The sequence below is a fragment of the Hyla sarda genome, chromosome 5 (genome assembly GCF_029499605.1).
Source record: "Hyla sarda isolate aHylSar1 chromosome 5, aHylSar1.hap1, whole genome shotgun sequence".
In the NCBI taxonomy this organism is placed as follows: Eukaryota; Metazoa; Chordata; class Amphibia; order Anura; family Hylidae; genus Hyla; species Hyla sarda.
Window position 1 is genome coordinate 4,445,937 of NC_079193.1, and position 24,336 is coordinate 4,470,272.

At 43.1% G+C, this 24,336-nt stretch overlaps 1 long non-coding RNA gene across 1 annotated transcript; it reads left to right on the forward strand.

Annotated features, from left to right (window-relative positions):
- Positions 1 to 1,983: 1,983 nt before the first annotated feature.
- LOC130272814 (uncharacterized) lies at positions 1,984 to 21,598 on the forward strand. The gene is made up of 3 exons (XR_008843754.1): positions 1,984 to 2,072; positions 5,377 to 5,434; positions 21,450 to 21,598. It is a non-coding gene; the product is annotated as an uncharacterized LOC130272814 (long non-coding RNA).
- The last annotated feature ends 2,738 nt before the right edge of the window (positions 21,599 to 24,336 follow it).

The following is a 24,336-nucleotide window of genomic DNA, read 5'->3' on the forward strand; positions in this document are numbered from 1 at the left end:
GAAGTGTATGCAGTGACTGGTGTCTGGTAGCGCCCCCTACAGTACAGAGTGGTATTACATGTTCTGTACTCTTTACCTGTATTACTGAAGTGCATACACTGACTGGTGTCTGGTAGCGCCCCCTACAGTACAGGGAGGTATTACATGTTCTGTACTACTCTTTACCTGTATTACTGAAGTGTATGCAGTGACTGGTGTCTGGTAGCGCCCCCTACAGTACAAGAAGGTATTACATGTTCTGTACTCTTTACCTGTATTACTGAAGTGTATGCACTGACTGGTGTCTGGTAGCACCCCCTACAGTTCAGGGAGGTATTACATGTTCTGTACTACTCTTTACCTGTATTACTGAAGTGTATGCACTGACTGGTGTCTGGTAGCGCCCCCTACAGTACAGAGTGGTATTACATGTTCTGTACTCTTTACCTGTATTACTGAAGTGCATACACTGACTGGTGTCTGGTAGCGCCCCCTACAGTACAGGGAGGTATTACGTGTTCTGTACTACTCTTTACCTGTATTACTGAAGTGTATGCAGTGACTGGTGTCTGGTAGCGCCCCCTACAGTACAGGAAGGTATTACATGTTCTGTACTTTTTACCTGTATTACTGAAGTGTATGCACTGACTGGTGTCTGGTAGTGCCCCCTACAGTACAGGGAGGTATTACATGTTCTGTACTCTTTACCTGTATTACTGAAGTGTATGCAGTGACTGGTGTCTGGTTGCTGGGAGTTGTAGTTTTGCAACAGCCGGATGCTCCCTGCTTGTTAAACACTGACATAGACAGTGATTTACAGCTCCCAGTAGATCTTTCTTACTTTTATATGTAAGGATTTGCTTTATCTATATTAGTTATCTATTTATTTTTCTTTAATCCTCACTTTTTCCTATTTTTGGATGACATTTTGGTGCCTTTAGAACCAGTTACCAGGTTTCCACAGAGTTCTGGTCTCAACATACAATGGTTTCAACATACAATGGTCGTCCTGGAACCAATTAATATTGTAACTTGAGGGAGCACTGTATATTATAAGATTGGAGATGCCGCTGGTTATACAATATAATTGAATCCATACAACAATACAATAAAGCGCTTTACCCTGAGCGCGGCCCCTGCTACAGGCTCAGAGACTGAAATAGATTAAATTATCTTATAAATATATACGTTTTGATAAGATGCAGGAGGATTCGGCCACTCGGGTCGATAATGTCTTTTAGCGGTGCTGCAGGGTTATGATTAGAGATGAGCAAACTTACAGTTAATTCGATTTGTCACGAACTTCTCGGCTCGGCAGTTGATGACTTTTCCTGCAAAAATTAGTTCAGCTTTCCGGTGCTCCGGTGGGCTGGAAAAGGTGGATACAGTCCTAGGAAAGAGTCTCCTAGAACTGTATCCACCTTTTCCAGCCCACGGGAGCACCTGAAAGCTGAACTAATTTATGCAGGATAAGTCATCAACTGCCGAGCCGAGAAGTTCGTGACGAATCGAATTTACTGTAAGTTCGCTCATCTCTAATTATGATGTGTCTAAAATGTCAGATCCTAGTATTGCAGAAAATGCAGGGGAATTGATATTTGCAATCAATACAGAAAGTTACACGGGTACGCGCCCGGCCTGCTGGATGGAAAGTACCTGCGATCCCGGAGCGGTGCGCAAGTTAATGCGGTAGGTGGGGATGGAATGTGCCTGTCTGCCGGGTAAGAAGTGAAAACAAGAAAGAAGAGCGCTCCATAGCGTCAAGGGTCCAATTTAAAGGAAAACTGTCACATATTTTCTCCCGCACTATCCACATGTACTGGTGGATAGTGCGGGAGACGCTGATTAAAACGAGCCCCACCTTGGTCTGATCCGCGCCGCCGTTCGCCCGCAATTGTAGTTTTAATCTCTGTGTATATCCTGCTGTAACTGGCAAAGGCGGGGCTTCTGCGGGCCGCTCATGAATATTCATGAGCGGCGCTGACGTCAGTGTCAGTTAGCCCACAGAAGCCCCGCCTTTACCAGTTACAGCAAGATATACACAGAGATTAAAACTACAATTGTGGGCGAACGGCGGCGCGGATCAGACCAAGGTAGGGCTTGTTTTAATCAGCGTCTTCCGCACTATCCACCAATACCGGTGGATAGTGCGGGAGAAAATATGTGACAATTTTCCTTTAAAGTGGTACAAAACCCTTACCGAAGGCGGTTGTGTGAACTCACACCCAACAATGGTCTGCGTGAATGACCGTACATCTGGTCTGCAGCCTCCCCGACCCAGGCAATATTCAATAGGTGAGGACTTCCAAAGGGCGGTAGGGGGTATCGGCGCCGGCCAAGATCGGACAAGTCCGGTGAGTAAAAGATTTTTTATTCAAATGCAACGTGTTTCACCGCACTTAGGCGGCTTCATCAGGCTAGTGCGGTGAAACGCGTTGCATTTGAATAAAAAATCTTTTACTCACCGGATGTGTCCGATCCTGGCCGGCGCCGATACCCCCTACCGCCCTTTGGAAGTCCTCACCTGTTGGGTAAGACGTGGTCTGATTTCTGGATGGCACGGAGCAGCGTCCGGCTCAGTGGAGATGAGTCCAGTGTTCCCGGCAGCAGCGTCCTCGCGCAGTTGGTGCCGCCCAAGTGCACACTGAACGGTGGTACTCTGAGCAGGGGACTGCAGCATCTGCAAGTAGGTGCACACAGGGTAATAAGTAGTGATGAGCGGCAGGGGCCATATTCGAATTTGCAATATTTTGCGAATATATACACGAATATTCATCCTATATTCGTGAATTTTGCGTAATCGTTATATTCGCATATTCCAGGAAGGAAACAGTGAGGGGGGGGGGGGGGGGTTACTTTCCCATTGGTTGTAGGGATGTTGTTGATAACCTCTGACAAGTGTATTTGCATCATTCTAATTGGCCACAAGTGAAAAGAAGGAATATGCGGAAAACAGTGAATATTCGTAATTTTGAATATATATATCAAATATATTCGCAATATTTGCAAATTCACTAATTTGCGATATTCACGATAAAAGTTTGAAATGCGAATATTCACGCCCCACACTAGTAATAAGGTTAGCGAGAAAGGCAAAACAGGCGAAACTCACCAAGCAGGTAATCATTATTCATTCAGTGACAGGATGCAGGCGGGGGTGGGGGGACCGGAACAAATTGTTTTGTGCGCCTCACGCACTTCCTCTAGCCGGAACAGCGTCTGAGCGCATCACGTCCCTATTAATAGGGGTGGTGCGCTACGGGCGCATAGCATCCTGGTAAACAACAAGATCATGTGACAGTGCGGTCGGTCATGTGACCATCTACAGGACATAACAAAACATCCAGCAATGTAAGTACATAACACAAACAGAAAAACTAAAACTTGTACATGTATAAAGCAATACAAGAACAATAGAGGAAAGCTCTGTATTCAGTGCGGTCATTTAACCCTATGTTGCCTGTCGCATCCATTAGGCTTCCCTCTGGAGGAGGACTCTATTTCTGTCACCTCCATTACTAAGGGGAAACATTTGAGGTCAGTGTGGACTCCACCGTGTGCCTGGTTCATGTGGGCGATAAACCTGGGAGCTCCGATCCCGGTCCGGATGGAATGTATAAGTTCTTGGAAGTGGATCTGGTCTTGGCCACATAGAACCTGCCACAAGGGTAAATGAGAGCATAGACGACATATGTGGACCTACATGTAATGAGCTCGGTGACGTGTGGGATATGCCTCCTAGTCTGATAGTATTACCTGTGTGTATATGTCTGCAACGCGGACAGGATCTGCAAGGTTAATGACCTCTGGGAGTTTGGCCAGTCAGCCATTGTGTTCCTAGTGGTGGGTGATCAACATTTTTTAACATCTATTTTTTAACATCTAACATACTATGCCATTATATTGCAGCAATTGCAAAGTTGCTGGATTAATGATACCACAAAGCATTGGGTAGATATTGAAAGTCAGCTGATTCCTAACTATTCCTTTAAGGAGGCTCTATGGATAGGCAAGGGTCACTCCTGGACATCACATAGAGGCTCCTCCCACACTCCAAGCTGCTTTACAAGTATGGATGCGGCCAGATGTTAGAGAAATTCTACTACCCTTGCCTAGAGGCGAACTTCCCTTAAATGGGCACTGTCACCAACTTTATTTTTTGATATGTTGTAGTACTTATGTACTACAACATATCTCTAACATATGCTTGTAGTGAGAAACAGCCAACCGTGCAGCCTGATATTCGCTCTTGGTGGAACAGGTGTGTATGTGTGTCGCAGCGAGTGGGGTGCTCAGCCAGGACAGAGTCATGAATCAAACATTTGAGAGAGCATAGAAAATAAGCGGCACTCACCACAGACAGCTAGCGACAACTTCTTTATTTCTTAGGCGTGCAGTAAAACATGCAGGTGCAGGGAGACAAGGACGCCGGTGAATCCGGCTGACTGGTCACAGCCGTATTGTGCTTCCGCACTTCATCAGACCACTTGGTCTGACGAAGTGCCGAAGCACGATACGGCTGTGACCAGTCAACCGGATTCCCCGGCGTCCTTGTCTCCCTGCACCTGCATGTTTTACTGCACGCCTAAGAAATAAAGAAGTTGTCGCTAGCTGTCAGTGGTGAGTGCCGCTTATTTTCTATGCTCTCTCAAATGTTTGATATCTCTAATATACTTTTATAATTTTTTTTTTTTCCATTAAAAAGGTTTAATTTACATTTAAAAACCGGCTACTGAAAAAGGACTGATTTTGGAGTGGCAATCAGTCCTTTTTCAGTTAGGCTGCACTCGCTCCCTGCCTGTCAATCAGACAGGCAGGAGCGAGCGCATTGGCTCCCCGGCCACTGGCTGGGAGGCCACTCCTCCCGCACATCACCGCCGCCGCCTCGTTGCCGCCGCTGTCCCTGCACGCCCGCTGCCGGACTCTGCAGTAACTGCAAGTGCAATGAGGCAATGAGGGAGCGGGGTATGCGGGGCGGGGGGAGGAGGGAACAGGCTAGTGCCGTAGCGCGCGGGGGGAGGGGGGAGGGGGTAACGGGCTAGCAAAAAAAAAAAAATAGGATGGTGGGAGCTACCCTTTAACTGTAATTCAATCACAGATACAAGACTCTAATTATGAGAATTGGGGAAAACAGAGTATAATTAGACTGGCTGATATTTCTGATGGGGAATATTTATTTAGTTTTGAACAACTTCAGCAGAAATATAAACTCCCCACTGTAGATTTTTATAAATATCTTCAGCTGAGGCACCTGGTGGGCAGATTGAACCTTCCCTTGGAAACTAAAAACTCGGTAGTTAGGAATGCTTATTTTAGTCCTATAACCCTTATTAAGGGGATTGCAAAAATCTACCGAGCAATGAATTATAGTGATGCCCATCTCCCCTTTTGTTCTAGGTGGGAAAAGGACTTTGCCAGTAAGTTTCCTGACACTCAGTGGTTGGCAGCATTTACGGTAAGCACAAAAATTTCACGATGTACATCACATCTTGCGATTAATAGGAAATTACTTTATAGATGGTACTACACTCCATATAGACTGGCAAAGATGTACCTTGAGATGTCAAACACTTGTTGGCGATGCGAACGAGATGTGGGTAAGCTGCTCCATATTTGGTGGGAATGCAGCCTTATTCAAAACCTATGGGACCAGGTTTATAAATTACTATGTAAAATAATAGGGTACAAAATACCTTGGGGACCGGAGGTGGCACTATTGAATATAGGCCTAGAGGATTTACCCCTACTGGATATCACAGTTATTGGCCATCTCCTTACAGTAACCAGAAGCCAAATTGCAACCAAATGGAAGCATAGGAAGATTCCGGAGCTTAATACCATAATAGAGGTTACATAGTTACATAGTTAGTACGGTCGAAAAAAGACATATGTCCATCAAGTTCAACCAGGGAATTAAGGGGTAGGGATGTGACACATCATAATTGCTGCCTGGAAAGGTCGATGTCATCGGTAGTAGATAAGCTGCCGATGTTTACTCAATTATGGTCTAAATGGCTTGAATTTAGACCGATAGCCTAATTAACATTTTTGACTAACAAGGATAAGATAGGATGCCAGTAAATGATTATTTTTGAAATTAATAAGTAACCACAACTCTCTTCTTCCTCCCTCTTCCCTTTGTTTTTTTGTTTTTTGTTTTTTTTCCCTTTCCTTCTAGTTATTTTAACTAGGTAATGTGTTTCCCTATTATTAAGGGAATGTGCTATTTGTTTTGAATGTATGTAATCTTGAAATAAAATAAAAAGTACAAATATATATATATATATATATATATATATATATATATATATATATATATATACATATATATATATATATATATATTTTTTTTTTTTTAACATCTTGAGTTTATCTCCGATGGTCCAATTTTTTCGGAAGGTAATAAGGAGAGGATTTTTGACCATTTCATGGAGGTCAGGGTCAGACTCCAAAATGAACCAAGTGCGGCGTATAGCGTTAGCCACAGTCTGGTTCATGTTGGAGTTGGCAAGGGAGAAGGTGAACCTCTTAGGAGAAACGTCGCAAAGATGCAATGTTTCTCCCAAGAGGTTCACCTTCTCCCTTGCCGTCATGGCCACGCCGCCTCAATGCAAGTCTATGGGAGGGGTGAACTTTTCTCCGTACCGGATGACTGTCGATGCGAGGCAGAGGCTTGTGACGTCATGGCCGTGCCCCGCTTGTGGAGTCACAGCCACGCCTCCTCAATGCAAGTCTATGAGAGGGGGGCGTGACAGCCGTCACGCCCCCTCCCATAGACTTGCATTAAGGGGGCGTGGTCATGAAGTCACAAGTGGGGCACGGCCATGACGTCACAAGCCTCTGCCTGACACCAACAGTCATCCGGTACGGAGCAAAGTTCACTCCCTGCAGCGGATGTCTGGGCAGGACCTTAGGATAGGGGATAAGATGTCTAGGGGCGGAGTTCCCATTTAAAGATACACACGTGGCTCCGGTTAGGCTCAGACGCAGGCTACTTCTCACAGGTTTGGGGTTCCCCTTCTCCTGGGATAAAGAGGTTGGACGAGCAATTTCATCTGCATCCATTGGTTGGGGGATTCATGTGACCAAAGCCTCATTCATTTGGATACAGTAAACACTGAATTGTTAACCCTTTGGCCTGACTATAAATCATAGTGTTCTGGGATCGCGCTCCCTGCGCCCGTATCACGCTGTCTGTGGTTTGGGCAGCAGGTGACAGGTTCCCACCGGAATCATTCTTAGGAGAGCAGAAGGACCATTGGTGCAGGGACACTACATTGTGGTAATATATACTGTATATATATATATATATATATATATATATATATATGTATGTGTATAATGCATTTGTCAGGAAGACGACACTCTAGATGTCATTGATCGGAGATGAAGGAACTGTAGTCATGTAAGTTTTAAGGATTGATGACAAGGACGATATGTGCGTATTATGATATCAAAAGGATCAGTGTTAATGGATTTACCTAATACATTTAGATAGCGGGATGTCAAGGAAATTCACACAATGGCGATTTTTTTACGCCTAACGCTCATTCCTCCTTATCTTTTCTTTGCATTGTTGGGTCCTTGTGTATCTCAGTTGCACAGAGACAGATCGACAATATACAGAGACAGATCGACCATATACAGAGACAGATCCATCATATACAGAGACAGATCGACCATATACAGAGACAGATCGACCATATACAGAGACAGATCCATCATATACAGAGACAGATCGACCATATACAGAGACAGATCCATCATATACAGAGAAAGATCCACTATACACAGAGACAGATCCATCATATACAGAGACAGATCGACCATATACAGAGACAGATCCATCATATACAGAGACAGATACATCATATACAGAGACAGATCGACCATATACAGAGACAGATCGACCATATACAGAGACAGATCGACCATATACAGAGACAGATCCATCATATACAGAGACAGATACATCATATACAGAGACAGATCGACCATATACAGAGACAGATCGACCATATACAGAGACAGATCCATCATATACAGAGACAGATCGACCATATACAGAGACAGATCGACCATATACAGAGACAGATCCATCATATACAGAGAAAGATCCACTATACACAGAGACAGATCCATCATATACAGAGACAGATCGACCATATACAGAGACAGATCCATCATATACAGAGACAGATACATCATATACAGAGACAGATCAACCATATACAGAGACAGATCGACCATATACAGAGACAGATCCATCATATACAGAGACAGATTCACCATATACAGAGACAGATCCACCATATACTGTACAGAGACAGATCGACCATATACAGAGACAGATCCATCATATACAGAGACAGATCGACCATAAACAGAGACAGATCCATCATATACAGAGACAGATCAACCATATACAGAGACAGATCCATCATAAACAGAGACAGATCCATCATATACAGAGACAGATCCACCATATACAGAGACAGATCGACCATATACAGATCGACCATATACAGAGACAGATCCATCATATACAGAGACAGATTCACCATATACTGTACAGAGACAGATCCACCATATACAGAGACAGATCCATCATATACAGAGACAGATCGACCATATACAGAGACAGATCCATCATATACAGAGACAGATCGACCATATACAGAGACAGATCCACCATATACAGAGACAGATCCATCATATACAGAGACAGATCCACCATATACAGAGACAGATCCACCATATACAGAGACAGATCCATCATATACAGAGACAGATCAACACTCTACAGAGACAGATCCACTATATACAGATACAAATCCATCATATACAGAGACAGATCCACTATATACAGATACAAATCCATCATATACAGAGACAGATCCACCATATACAGAGACAGATCGACCATATACAGAGACAGATCCATCATATACAGAGACAGATCGACCATATACAGAGACAGATCCACCATATACAGAGACAGATCCACCATATACAGAGACAGATCCATCATATACAGAGACAAATTGACCATATACAGAGACAGATCCACCATATACAGAGACAGATCCACCATATACAGAGACAGATCCACTATATACAGATACAAATCCATCATATACAGAGACAGATCCACTATACACAGAGACAGATCCATCATATACAGAGACAGATCAACCATATACAGAGACAGATCCATCATATACAGAGACAGATCCACCATATACAGAGACAGATCCATCATATACAGAGACAGATCCACCATATACAGATTGACCATATACAGAGACAGATCGACCATATACAGAGACATATCCATCATATACAGAGACAGATCCACCATATACAGAGACAGATCCACCATATACAGAGACAGATCAACACTCTACAGAGACAGATCCACTATATACAGATACAAATCCATCATATACAGAGACAGATCCACCATATACAGAGACAGATCCATCATATACAGAGACAGATCCACCATATACAGAGACAGATCCACCATATACAGAGACAGATCCACCATATACAGAGACAGATCCACTATACACAGAGACAGATTGGCCATATACAGAGACAGATCCACCATATACAGAGACAGATCAACCATATACAGAGACAGATCCATCATATACAGAGACAGATCCATCATATACAGAGACAGATCCACCATATACAGATCCACCATATACAGAGACAGATCCACCATCTACAGAGACAGATCCACCATCTACAGAGACAGATCCACCATATAGAGAGACAGATCCACCATATAGAGAGACAGATCCACCATATACAGAGACAGATCCACCATATAGAGAGACAGATCAACACTCTATAGAGACAGATCCACTATATACAGATACAAATCCATCATATACAGAGACAGATCCACCATATACAGAGACAGATCCACCATATACAGAGACAGATCCACCATATACAGAGACAGATCCACCATATACAGAGACAGATCCACTATATACAGATACAAATCCATCATATACAGAGACAGATCCACTATACACAGAGACAGATCCATCATATACAGAGACAGATCAACCATATACAGAGACAGATCCATCATATACAGAGACAGATCCACCATATACAGAGACAGATCCATCATATACAGAGACAGATCCACCATATACAGATTGACCATATACAGAGACAGATCGACCATATACAGAGACATATCCATCATATACAGAGACAGATCCACCATATACAGAGACAGATCCACCATATACAGAGACAGATCCACCATATACAGAGACAGATCAACACTCTACAGAGACAGATCCACTATATACAGATACAAATCCATCATATACAGAGACAGATCAACTATACACAGAGACAGATCGGCCATATACAGAGACAGATCCACCATATACAGAGACAGATCCATCATATACAGAGACAGATCCACCATATACAGAGACAGATCCACCATATACAGAGACAGATCCACCATATACAGAGACAGATCCACTATACACAGAGACAGATTGGCCATATACAGAGACAGATCCACCATATACAGAGACAGATCAACCATATACAGAGACAGATCCATCATATACAGAGACAGATCCATCATATACAGAGACAGATCCACCATATACAGATCCATCATATACAGAGACAGATCCACCATCTACAGAGACAGATCCACCATCTACAGAGACAGATCAACCATATACAGAGACAGATCCACCATATAGAGAGACAGATCCACCATATAGAGAGACAGATCCACCATATAGAGAGACAGATCCACCATATAGAGAGACAGATCCACCATATACAGAGACAGATCCACCATATAGAGAGACAGATCAACACTCTATAGAGACAAATCCACTATATACAGATACAAATCCATCATATACAGAGACAGATCCACCATATACAGAGACAGATCCACCATATACATAGACAGATCCACCATATACAGAGTCAGATCCACCATATACAGTGAAACAATTGAAAAAGATAAAAATAAAGATGAATAATGAATAATAATTTTTTTTAAATCTATTTTTCAATTGTTTTCCTTCTTTATTCATTTATCTAATTCTATTTTTTTTATTAACATATTGATGAGATATGGTAAAAACGACTAATATATTGTACGTTTTAGGGTGATGTTCACACCTCTTACTATCAAATAGGAATGACCCATGGATAATCCTTTTTTTCCTCCTTTTACTTCTCTCCCGAATCCCTACCATTTTTTGGGAATTACCTATGCAAATGTAAATCTGATCAATTAAGGAGGATATAAAATGTATGCCATGTTAGACCTTCATTTATGCACCACTGAGGAAGGGGTTCTGACTTTATCTCTAATACCCCAAAACGCTTTTGGTGATACTTATTTGCCGCAGCTACTGATTTGAACATTGTTCACAGTGTGCACTTTCATGCTGGTCGCCTTAATTGGAACGCCTAGAGTTTATTACTATTCTTGCTGGCGACTCTATTAGAATATCCGCCAGAAAGAAAGTTACACCTTCCCACCAGTCCCAGCACTCCACTATTGAGGACCGTTGCTATTGGAGACCGCCACCGCTTACCACAAGCCGCTTCCATCTGACAGAACGATTACTCCCCCATCGGACGGCACGTCCCGGTCAGCTGACCTGCAATCAGCTGACTGCAGCTTCCGGAAGCTCTCCAGCGCACAGCCGCGAGGTACATCGGAGACGCCGGGAGCCGCGCGGCTGTTTGCAAACCAACTACTGCCGGTTAGAGCTCCGTTACAAGATCTGCAACTCCGACGTTGAGCGGTGAGTGGCACATAGTGCCAAGACTGTATCGTTCTTGTCTATAGACTTGTGGTTCTCTCTCCATCTATACAGCGAGTGGAATAATGGTCACTGGAGTGGTTCCTTCAATTTAATGTTATTAATACAGGACTGAATACTGCAACAACTCCTGACAACTTGATATTATATTAACTCCTGCTAATCTGTAACTTGCTACGGACACAACCTGTTATTGCAATTGGAAAACTCTGTTTCATACAACCTGCTATTTTCCATTGAGAAACTTTTTTTCAGAAAATTTAGACTTGATACATTTCCTCTTAGGCGGACCACTCCAGCTGTCCCTTTTAGGTGGACACATTATACCCACATATTCCGTGTGGACACCTTGAATGTACATTTTTTATATTTTATGTTTATGGCTATATTGTTACATTTTTCTTTATTATGCTAGGGCCCTGCGTAAACTATATTATATGCTTATCTAGGTGATTGAATTTTATAGGAGAGTATATAAATATTTTCCTTTTTTATACCATACTCTTACTTTCATATCCATCATTTAACACTGAGGACTGTGAATTCTTTCCCCATACATTTCTACAAATACTTTTTCCCTCTTGGGTGAGAGAGCCACAGTGAACCTCGTGTTGTGTGTTTGTGAGCTCCGCTTCCCTATATTTATATTACAGAGACAGATCCACTATACACAGAGACAGATCCACTATACACAGAGACAGATCCACTATACACAGAGACAGATCCACTATACACAGAGACAGATCCACTATACACAGAGACAGATCCACTATACACAGAGACAGATCCACTATACACAGAGACAGATCCACTATACACAGAGACAGATCAACTATATACAGAGACAGATCCACTATACACAGAGACAGATCCACTATACACAGAGACAGATTCACTATACACAGAGACAGATTCACTATACACAGAGACAAATCCACTATACACAGAGACAGATCAACTATATACAGAGACAGATCCACTATACACAGAGACAGATCCACTATACACAGAGACAGATCCACTATACACAGAGACAGATCCACCATATATAGAGACAGATCCACTATACACAGAGACAGATCCACTATACACAGAGACAGATCCACTATACACAGAGACAGATCCACTATACACAGAGACAGATCCACTATACACAGAGACAGATCCACTATACACAGAGACAGATCCACTATACACAGAGACAGATCCACCATATATAGAGACAGATCCACTATACACAGAGACAGATCCACCATATACAGAGACAGATCCACTATACACAGAGACAGATCCACTATACACAGAGACAGATCCACTATACACAGAGACAGATCCACTATACACAGAGACAGATCCACTATACACAGAGACAGATCCACTATACACAGAGACAGATCCACTATACACAGAGACAGATCCACCATATATAGAGACAGATCCACTATACACAGAGACAGATCCACCATATATAGAGACAGATCCACTATACACAGAGACAGATCCACCATATATAGAGACAGATCCACTATACACAGAGACAGATCCACCATATATAGAGACAGATCCACTATACACAGAGACAGATCCACTATACACAGAGACAGATCCACTATACACAGAGACAGATCCACTATACACAGAGACAGATCCACTATACACAGAGACAGATCCACAATACACAGAGACAGATCCACTATACACAGAGACAGATCCACTATACACAGAGACAGATCCACTATACACAGAGACAGATCCACCATATACAGAGAAAGATCGACCATATACAGAGAAAGATCGACCATATACAGAGAAAGATCCACTATACACAGAGACAGATCCACTATACACAGAGACAGATCCACTATACACAGAGACAGATCCACTATACACAGAGACAGATCCACTATACACAGAGACAGATCCACCATATACAGAGAAAGATCGACCATATACAAAGACAGATCCATCATATACAGAGACAGATCCATCATATACAGAGACAGATCCACCATATACAGAGACAGATCCACCATATACAGAGACAGATCAACCATATACAGAGAAAGATCGACCATATACAGAGACAGATCCATCATATACAGAGACAGATCCATCATATACAGAGACAGATCCATCATATACAGATACAGATCCATCATATACAGAGAAAGATCGACCATATACAGAGACAGATGCATCTTATACAGAGACAGATCCACTATACACAGAGACAGATCCACTATACACAGAGACAGATCCACTATATACAGAGACAGATCCACTATATACAGAGACAGATCCACTATACACAGAGACAGATCCACTATACACAGAGACAGATCCACCATATACAGAGACAGATCGACCATATACAGAGAAAGATCGACCATATACAGAGAAAGATCCACTATACACAGAGACAGATCCACTATACACAGAGACAGATCCACTATACACAGAGACAGATCCACTATACACAGAGACAGATCCATCATATACAGAGACAGATCCACCATATACAGAGAAAGATCGACCATATACAGAGACAGATCCACTATACACAGAGACAGATCCACCAGATACAGAAAAAGATTGACCGTATACAGAGACAGATCCATCATATACAGAGAAAGATCAACTATATACAGAGACAGATCCATCATATACAGAGACAGATCCACCATATACAGAGACAGATCCACCATATACAGAGACATATCCATCATATACAGAGACAGATCCACCATATACAGAGACATATCCATCATATACAGAGACAGATCCACCATATACAGAGACAGATCCACCATATACAGAGACAGATCCACCATATACAGAGACATATCCATCATATACAGAGACAGATCAACTATACATAGAGACAGATCCACCATATACAGAGACAGATCCACTATACACAGAGACAGATCGACCATATAAAGAGACAGATCCACCATATACAGAGACAGATCCACCATACACAGGGACAGATCCACTACATACAGAGACAGGGTAGAGGAGGGGTGATTATCAGTATCCCTGGTGGTCTAGGGCAGAGGAGGGCATATTATCTGTATCCTAGTGGTCTTCGGCGGAGGAGGGCCTATTATCAGTATCCCTGGTGGTCTAGGGCAGAGTAGGGGTTATTATCAGTATCCCTGGTGGTCTAGGGCACAGTAGGGGTTATTATCAGTATCTCTGGTTGTCTAGGGCAGAGGAGGGGTTATTATCAGTATCTCTGGTGGTCTAGGGCAGAGGAGGGGTTATTATCAGTATCTCTGGTGGTCTAGGGCAGAGGAGGGGTTATTATCAGTATCTCTGGTGGTCTAGGGCAGAGGAGGGGTTATTATCAGTATCCCTGGTGGTCTAGGGCAGAGGAGGGGTTATTATTAGTATCCCTGGTGGTCTAGGGCAGATGAGGGGTTATTATCAGTATCCCTGGTGGTCTAGGGCAGAGGAGGGGTTATTATTAGTATCCCTGGTGGTCTAGAGCAGAGGAGGGGTTATGTAGGATATAGTGATTAATGGGGAAGGAATTACATTATGGATATGAACAATGAAAGAGAAGGAGGGGAAAGAGTCCATTTTTTTTGAGTATTTTAATCAAAGACATAAAAACTGTATAAAGAGATGGAGACGATAGTGTGGACACTGTCCAAGGTGCTGAACATGACAGCACAGTCCTGGGAATTCTGGGAGTTCAGCACAAAGTACAGGGTGGCCCACGCGTCCTACAGGATGGGGCCCCACGATGAAGATCATAACAAAATCCTGGGATGGATCGTACAATGGGGACCACAATGAGGACCACAATGAGGACCACAATGAAGACCACAATGAGGACCACAGTGAGGACCACAATGAGGACCACAATGAGGACCACAATGAAGACCACAATGAGGACCACAATGAGGACCACAATGAGGACCACAATGAGGACCACAATGAAGACCACAATGAAGACCACAATGAGGACCACAATGAGGACCCGAGAACATAACCCTCTGCAGGTCCTTCTCTTCACCTCAGGATCCTCCAAGATGTCATCCAGGAACTTTGTGCATTTGTATTATCTTCCGCTCATTGGGGGAGATTTATTATAATCTGTCCAGAGGAAAAGTTACTGAGTTGCTCATAGCAACCAATCAGATCGCTTCCTTCATTTCTGAAAAATTAAAGCAGCGATCTGATTGGTTACAATGAGAAAGTCAGCAACATTTCCTCAGCTTGTGATAAATCTCCATTGTCTCCAAGGACGAAACAATTAGGTATTGAATTGTCTGATCTCTGGGAGATCATTCTCCACTGATCCAGAGTGCAGGGTCCTTTGACCGGTGGATCAGATGTCTGGGAGGACCACAGGAGAGGAGACTGATCACCATTGATGCTCCGCCTCTCCTCTTTCTTATTTCATCACTTTTCATCTGATTTTTTATATTTTATTCATTAAATTGATGTCGAGTGTTTTCGTTTCCTGCCCAAATAATAATCTCACTGGATCCTAATGATATCGAGGAACAAGTTCCAGGAATTTCCCACTTTGGGCTAAAAGAATCTTATATTTACATTAGTCATCAAGATGAGATGTTTAAGCAAATTTAGTGATAGTCAGGTCCATCTGTGTCATGTACTAGGTCAACAATACTCTATAGGGTAATAATTTAATAGTGGAACTTACCTCCAACCTTTAGTAGAGGAACATACCTCCAACCTCTAGTAGAAGAACATACCTCCAACCTCTGGTAGAAGAACATACCTCCAACCTCTAGTAGAGGAACATACCTCCAACCTCTAGTAGAAGAACATACCTCCAACCTCTAGTAGAAGAACATACCTCCAACCTCTAGTAGAAGAACATACCTCCAACCTCTAGTAGAAGAACATACATCCAACCTCTAGTAGAAGAACACACCTCCAACCTCTAGTAGAGGAACATACCTCCAACCTCTAGTAGAAGAACATACCTCCAACCTCTAGTAGAGGAACATACCTCCAACCTCTAGTAGAGGAACATACCTCCAACCTCTAGTAGAAGAACATACCTCCAACCTCTAGTAGAAGAACATACCTCCAACCGCTAGTAGAAGAACATACCTCCAACCTGTAGTAGAAGAACATACCTCCAACCTCTGGTAGAAGAATATACCTCCAACCTCTAGTAGAAGAATATACCTCCAACCTCTAGTAGAAGAACATACATCCAACCTCTAGTAGAAGAACATACCTCCAACCTCTAGTAGAAGAACATACATCCAACCTCTAGTAGAAGAACATACCTCCAACCTCTAGTAGAAGAATATACATCCAACCTCTAGTAGAAGAACATACCTCCAACCTCTAGTAGAAGAACATACCTCCAACCTCTGGTAGAAGAATATACCTCCAACCTCTAGTAGAAGAATATACCTCCAACCTCTAGTAGAAGAACATACATCCAACCTCTAGTAGAAGAACATACCTCCAACCTCTAGTAGAAGAACATACCTCCAACCTCTAGTAGAAGAACATACCTCCAACCTCTAGCAGAAGAACATACCTCCAACCTCTAGTAAAAGAATATACCTCCAACCTCTAGTACAAGAATATACCTCCAACTGCTAGTAGAAGAACATACCTCCAACCTCTAGTAGAAGAACATACCTCCAACCACTAGCAGAAGAACATACCTCCAACCTCTAGTAGAAGAACATACCTCCAACCTCTAGTAGAGGAACATACCTCCAACCTCTAGTAGAAGAACATACCTCCAACCTCTGGTAGAAGAACATACATCCAACCTCTAGTAGAAGAACATACCTCCAACCTCTAGTAGAAGAACATACCTCCAACCTCTAGTAGAAGAACATACCTCCAACCTCTAGTAGAAGAACATACCTCCAACCTCTACTATAAGAACCTACCTCCAACCTATAGTAGAAGAACATACCTCCAACCTCTAGTAGAGGAACATACCTCCAACCTCTAGTAGAGGAACATACCTCCAACCTCTAGTAGAAGAGCATACCTCCAACCTCTAGTAGAAGAACATACCTCCAACCTCTAGTAGAAGAACATACCTCCAACCTCTAGTAAAAGAACATACCTCCAACCTATAGTAGAAGAACATACCTCCAACGTCTAGTAGAGGAACATACCTCCAACGTCTAGTCAAGGAACATGCCTCCAACCTCTAGTAGAAGAACATACCTCCAACCTCTATTAGAGGAACATACCTCCAAACTTAGTAGAAGAACATACCTCCAATGTCTAGTAGAGGAACATACCTCCAACCTCTAGTAGAAGAACGTACCTCCAACCTCTAGCAGAAGAACATACCTCCAACCTCTAGTAGAGGAACATACCTCCAACCTCTAGTAGAAGAACATACCTCCAACCTCTAGTAGAAGAACATACCTCCAACCTCTAGTAGAAGAACATACCTCCAACCTCTAGTAGAAGAACATACCTCCAACCTCTAGTAGAAGATCATACCTCCAACCTCTAGTAGAAGAACATACCTCCAACCTCTACTATAAGAACATACCTCCAACTTATAGTAGAAGAACATACCTCCAACGTCTAGTAGAGGAACATACCTCCAACCTCAAGTAGAATGACATACCTCCAACCTCTAGTAGAAGAACATACCTCCAACCTCTGTTAGAAGAACATACCTCCAACCTCAAGAAGTAGTACAACTGGCTCCAGAAAATTAAACAGATGTAAATTACTTCTATTATAAAATATTAATCCTTCCAATAATTATCAGCTGCTGAAGTTGAGTTGTTTTTTCTGTCTGGCAACAGTGCTCTCCGCTGACATCTCTGGTTGTCTCAGGAACTGCATAGAGTAGAAGAGGTTTGCTATGAGGATTTGCTTCTACTATGGACAGTTCCCAAAACAGGTGTCATCAGAGAGCACTTAGACAAAAAAGAAAAAACTCAACTTCAGCAGCTCATAAGTACTGAAAGCATTAAGATTTTTTTAATAGAAGTAATGTACAAATCTCAAAGAAAGAGTCTCTGTGTAGACTGTGTGAAATGCCCAACTGTGGAGATTCACCGTCTCCACCACAAACATATGTATAAGCAAGAGTGGGCTACACTCTCAATTCAATAAATTCCAGCACTCACGATTAGATGATTCATTTTTTCTTTTATTCCTAATTTCGGATCTTTTCTGTAGTACAAAACAGTAGTAGAAGATAGGATGTCGGCACACATCCAGTATAGCAGAGGTCTATGTTCACTACCTGGAAGCCATCAGGGTCATGACGTGACGTTTCGGGGGACCTCCCCCTTACTCATGCGTCCTAGATCCTGGATATTGGAAGGAAGATATAGTCTCATTGATAAACACTTGTATCGTCTAACTGTTTGTTAGCCTCGAGTATATAATCTTCCCTTCGCATCAGTACGATGGCTCCTCCCTTGTCAGCACGTTTGATGACAAGGGAGGGGTTGTCTTGTAAATTTTTTAATGCAATTTTTTCTTCTTTTGAAACATTGGAACGAAATTTTCCTACATTATTAAATTTTTCACTTACTTCTCAATTACCGTATTTTTCGCCGTATAAGACGCACTTTTTCTTCCCCAAAACTGGGGGGAAAAAGTTGGTGCATCTTATACGGCGAATACAACCCTATTGTGGCGGTCCCTCAACAGCCATCAACGGTCGGGACCCGCGGCTAATACAGGACATCACCGATCGCGGTGATGCGCTGTATTAACCCTTCAGACGCGGCGATCAAAGCTGACCGCCGCGTCTGAAGGGAAAGTGACACTAACCCGGCTGTTCAGTCGGGCTGTTCGGGACCGCCGCGATTTCACCGCGGCGGTCCCGAACAGCCCGACTGAATAGCCGGGTTAGTGCTTACAGGACACCGGGAGGGACCTTACCTGCCTCCTCAGTGTCTGCTCCGTGCCGGGATCGCCTGTATGGCCGGCGCTCTCCTTCCTCATCATCATGTCGTCGCGCACTTGCGTCGGCGTACATAATTTGAATACGGTACATCCTACGATTAAATTTACTATTACATATAATTTTAATAAAATTAAATTCCTAGATGTAGAAGTCACAAAAAAATGGAAAAACATTTGATGCCACTTTATATGTTAAAAATACGGATAAAAATAATATGTTACATAAAAATTGCTTTCATAATCCTAGTATTTTTCGAGGTCTACCTAAAAGTCAATATATCACGGCAAAAAGAATAATGAATAAAAAGAAGAATATGAAAGAAATAGAAACATCATTAGAAAAAAAATTGAAAATAGAGGTTATTTTAGAAAAGAATTAAAAAAGATAGAAAATGAACAGATTTACTTAAGAAACGAGAGAAAAATAAAAAGAAGATTGAGAGAGTAATGTACATTGGTAGAACATAAAAATAATATCAGGAAAACATTAACAACTAAAAAGGTAGGAGAATCTACTAAATATAGCGAGACTACAGTAGCGAGAATTTTTTTAGAAAATAATCATAATGTGAACGAGCTCCGATGGTAAATATTGGAGCAAATTCACATAGAGGTGAATGAAGCACAGAACTGCAAGCGTCTCTTGCAAAGGGAAGCCTATTGGATTACCCTTATGGAAACGACTTCCCCATCAGGCTTAAATGGGCACTGTCACCATCTTTATTTTTTGATATGTTGTAGTACTTATGTACTACAACATATCTCTAATATACTTTTATTATTATTTTTTTTTTATTAAAATTGTTTAATTTACATTTGAAAACAGGCCACTAGGGGTCTCCCTCCTAGTGGCCGGCTTCAGCCTGGCGTGATGTCACGCCTGAAAAAGGACTGATTTTGGCCTGGCAATCAGTCCTTTTTCAGTTAGGCTGCACTCGCTCCCTGCCTGTCAATCAGACGGGCAGGGAGCGAGCGCATTGGCTCCCCGGCCACTGGCTGGGAGGCCACTCCTCCCGCACATCGCCGCCGCCACCTCGTCGCCGCCGCTGTCCCTGCACGCCCGCTGCCGGACTCTGCAGTAAGTGTAATGAGGGAACGGGGTATGCGGGAGGGGGGTTTGTGATGGAGGGAACGGGGTATGCGGGGGGGGGGGGGGAGGGAGGGAGACGGAGGGGACGGGCTAGCGCCGCATGTAACTAATTGTTTATCTACACAGGGTGCCTTCAGCTGTTTCAATACTACAACTCCCAGCATGCCCTGACAGCCAAAAGAGGTCAGGGCAAGCTGGGAGTTGTAGTGATGAAACAGCTGGAGGCAGCCTGTCTAGATGAACTAAGGGCGGAAGTCCCCCCCCCCCCAGAAGGCATCAGTGACGTGGTGCCTGCTGGGGAAGTCTGCCTGGTAGTGAGCACACTGCCAGGCAGACAAAAAGCATTTTTAATATAGTAAAAATAAAAATTAAAAGCAGGGAGGGGGTTAGGGATAGATGGGCAATAGGCAGAGACAGAAAAAAAAATAGGATGGTGGGAGCTACCTCTTAACTGAAGTCTGTAGTTCTAAAGATTTTTGTAAAATATTTACTTCTAATGTCGGCGGTATAGATTAGTAGTAAATATCAGTCCCTTTGGATACTATACACATAGAGAAAAAAATACTAGTTTTACCTTGATCGTACTGATTGAATTCAATACTGGTGTGAGACGCCTATATCTTCCTTCCGATATCCAGGATCTAGGACGCATGAGTAAGGGGGAGGTCCCCCGAAACGTCACGTCATGACCCTGATGGCTCCCAGGTAGTGAACATAGACCTCTGCTATACTGGATGTGTGCCGACATCCTATCTTCTACTTCTGTTTTGTACTACAGAAAAGATCCGAAATAAGGAATAAAAGAAAAAATGAATCATCTAACCGTGAGTGCTGGAAATGATTGAATTGAGAGTGCAGCCCACTCTTGCTTATACATAATTTACAAATCTGTTTGACTTTCTGGAGCCAGTTGATATATATGTAAAAAGTTTTTTCCTGGATAACCCTTTAAAGGGGTTATCCAGGAAAAAACTATTTTTTTTTATATCAACTGGCTCCAGAAAGTCAAACAGATTTGTAAATTACTTCTATGAAAAAATCTTAATCCTTTCAGTACTTATGGGCTTCTGAAGTTGAGTTGTTCTTTTCTGTCTAAATCCTCTCTGGTGACACCTGTCTCGGGAAACGCCCAGTTTAGAAGCAAATCCCCATAGCAAACCTCTTCTAAACTGGGCGTTTCCCGAGACAGGTGTCGTCAGAGAGAATTTAGACAGAAAAGAACAACCTTAACTTCAGAAGCTCATAAGTACTGAAAGGATTAAGATTTTTTAATAGAAGTAATTTACAAATCTGTTTAACTTTCTGGAGCCAGTTGATATATATAAAAAAGTTTTTTTCTTGGAATACCCCTTTAATGTCACATACATCTAAGTGGATGATGGACTTTCCCAGCAGGTTCCCCTATCCACAGGAGACGCTTCTCTTCACCCCCCGTTTCGCTGTCAATCTTTAAAAAAATTGCGACAATCATTTAATTCTCCAGAATCCCGGACGCCGCCATTATTATCATCATAATCAAGTCCGTAATCAAAGCGTAGACCGGAGCGGCAGAGAAAATTAGGCGCAGACGCCGCCAGAGAAATTGGAGGATATTTAGCTTTTCATTATGACTTGTAGCAGATCATTAAACACTGGTGAATTGCTGCTCCGAATGAAGAGCGAAAACAGCGGCGGGGTTATCCTACGAGACGGCGCCACACGGGGGAGAGAATGGCGCAATAGTAAAATGAACAAAGTCCAAATGTTATAAAGTTACAATGAGACGTTGGTTGGAGGAGGCCTTTACTTGAAAAGGAACTCCATCTAGATCAGTGTTTTCCAAACGGTGTGTCTCCAGCTGTTGCAAAACTACAACCCCCAGCATGCCCAGACAGCCTTTGGCTGTCCGGATATGCTGGGAGTTGTAGTTTTGCAACAGCTGGAGACACACCGTTTGGAAAACACCGACTAGATTCAACTTCTGAAATGTCAGCATTGATGGACCCCACTGGATTCTCAATAGGCTATGGGTGCTCAATATATATTTTTTAAAGGGGTACTCCACCCCTGGACATCTTATCCCCTATCCAAAGGATAGGGGATAAAATGTCTGATCAGCCGCTGGGACCCACCTTTTCCCCCGCCATCTCCATTTTTGTTGAGAATCCTAGGTTTTGGTGGCCATGATCACTTATCAGGCCACGCCCCCTCCATTCATGTCTATGGGAGGGGGCGTGACAAGCGACCTCAGCCACCACACCGCCTCCCATAGACATGAATGGAGGGGGTGTTATGACCACGGCCGCCCAAACCCAGAGTTTTGAACAAAAATGTTCGGAATACTGGGGTGCCCCCCGAAGATCATGGGGGTCCGGCCACTGGGATAGGGGATAAGATGTCCAGGGGCGGAGTACCCCTTTAAGGCCAACAACAATACCACAGATGCTGTACATGCAACAGGACAATCTCTGTTCTTCATATCCCTTCCCTTGGTGAACCATTTGTACTATAGAACTGGTAATGTCAATGAGACACTATTAGCTTTACTGATTGCAGCCACCAGAGGGCAGCATAACTCACCTGCCTAAATTGAGACATTTAAGCTCCTCCCCGGGGCCACCCCTGAGTAATCAGGAAACTCTCTGAAATTATAGGTTTGTGTCCCTTTTTGTAGCCTGGTTCCCTGGAAAAGGACGGAATACCCCCTTAATGTACTACGGAGGACTGGCATGGTAGCTGTTATGCATTGGCAGACTATAGGCCCCCTCTGGGCACTGAAAGGAACTACATGTTCATTCTGTTGGGGCACAGTGTAGCAGTAAGCACTGTGAGCACTGTTTGGCTTTATAAACTGTAGGTAGAGCATACCAGTATATGGGCACTGGATGGCATTAGGTGGCCACTAGATGACACTCTCTGGGGGCTGTTTGACACTGTGTGAACTCATTGGGGCACAGTGTGACAGTGAGCAGTGTGGGCACTACATGGCATTAGATGAGCTCTATATAACACTCTCTGGACACTGTTTGGCACAGTATAACAGTAACCAGTGTGGGCACAGTATGGCATAAGGTGGGCACTATATGACACTCTTTGGACACTGTTTGGCACTATGCGCACTAATTGTGGCACAGTATGACAGTGAGCAGTGTGGGCACTGTATGGCATTAGATGGGCACTATATGAAACTCTCTGGACACTGTTTGGCACAGTATGACAGTGAGCAGTGTGGGCACTACATGGCATTAGATGAGCTCTATATAACACTCTCTGGACACTGTTTGGCACAGTATAACAGTAACCAGTGTGGGCACAGTATGGCATAAGGTGGGCACTATATGACACTCTTTGGACACTGGCACTATGCGCACTAATTGTGGCACAGTATGACAGTGAGCAGTGTGGGCACTGTATGACATTAGGTGGGCACTATATGAAACTCTCTGGTTGGCACTATGTGCACTCGTTGTGGTACAGTATGACAGTGAGCAGTGTGGGCGCTGTGTGGCATTAGGTGGGCACTATATGAAACTCTCTGGACACTGT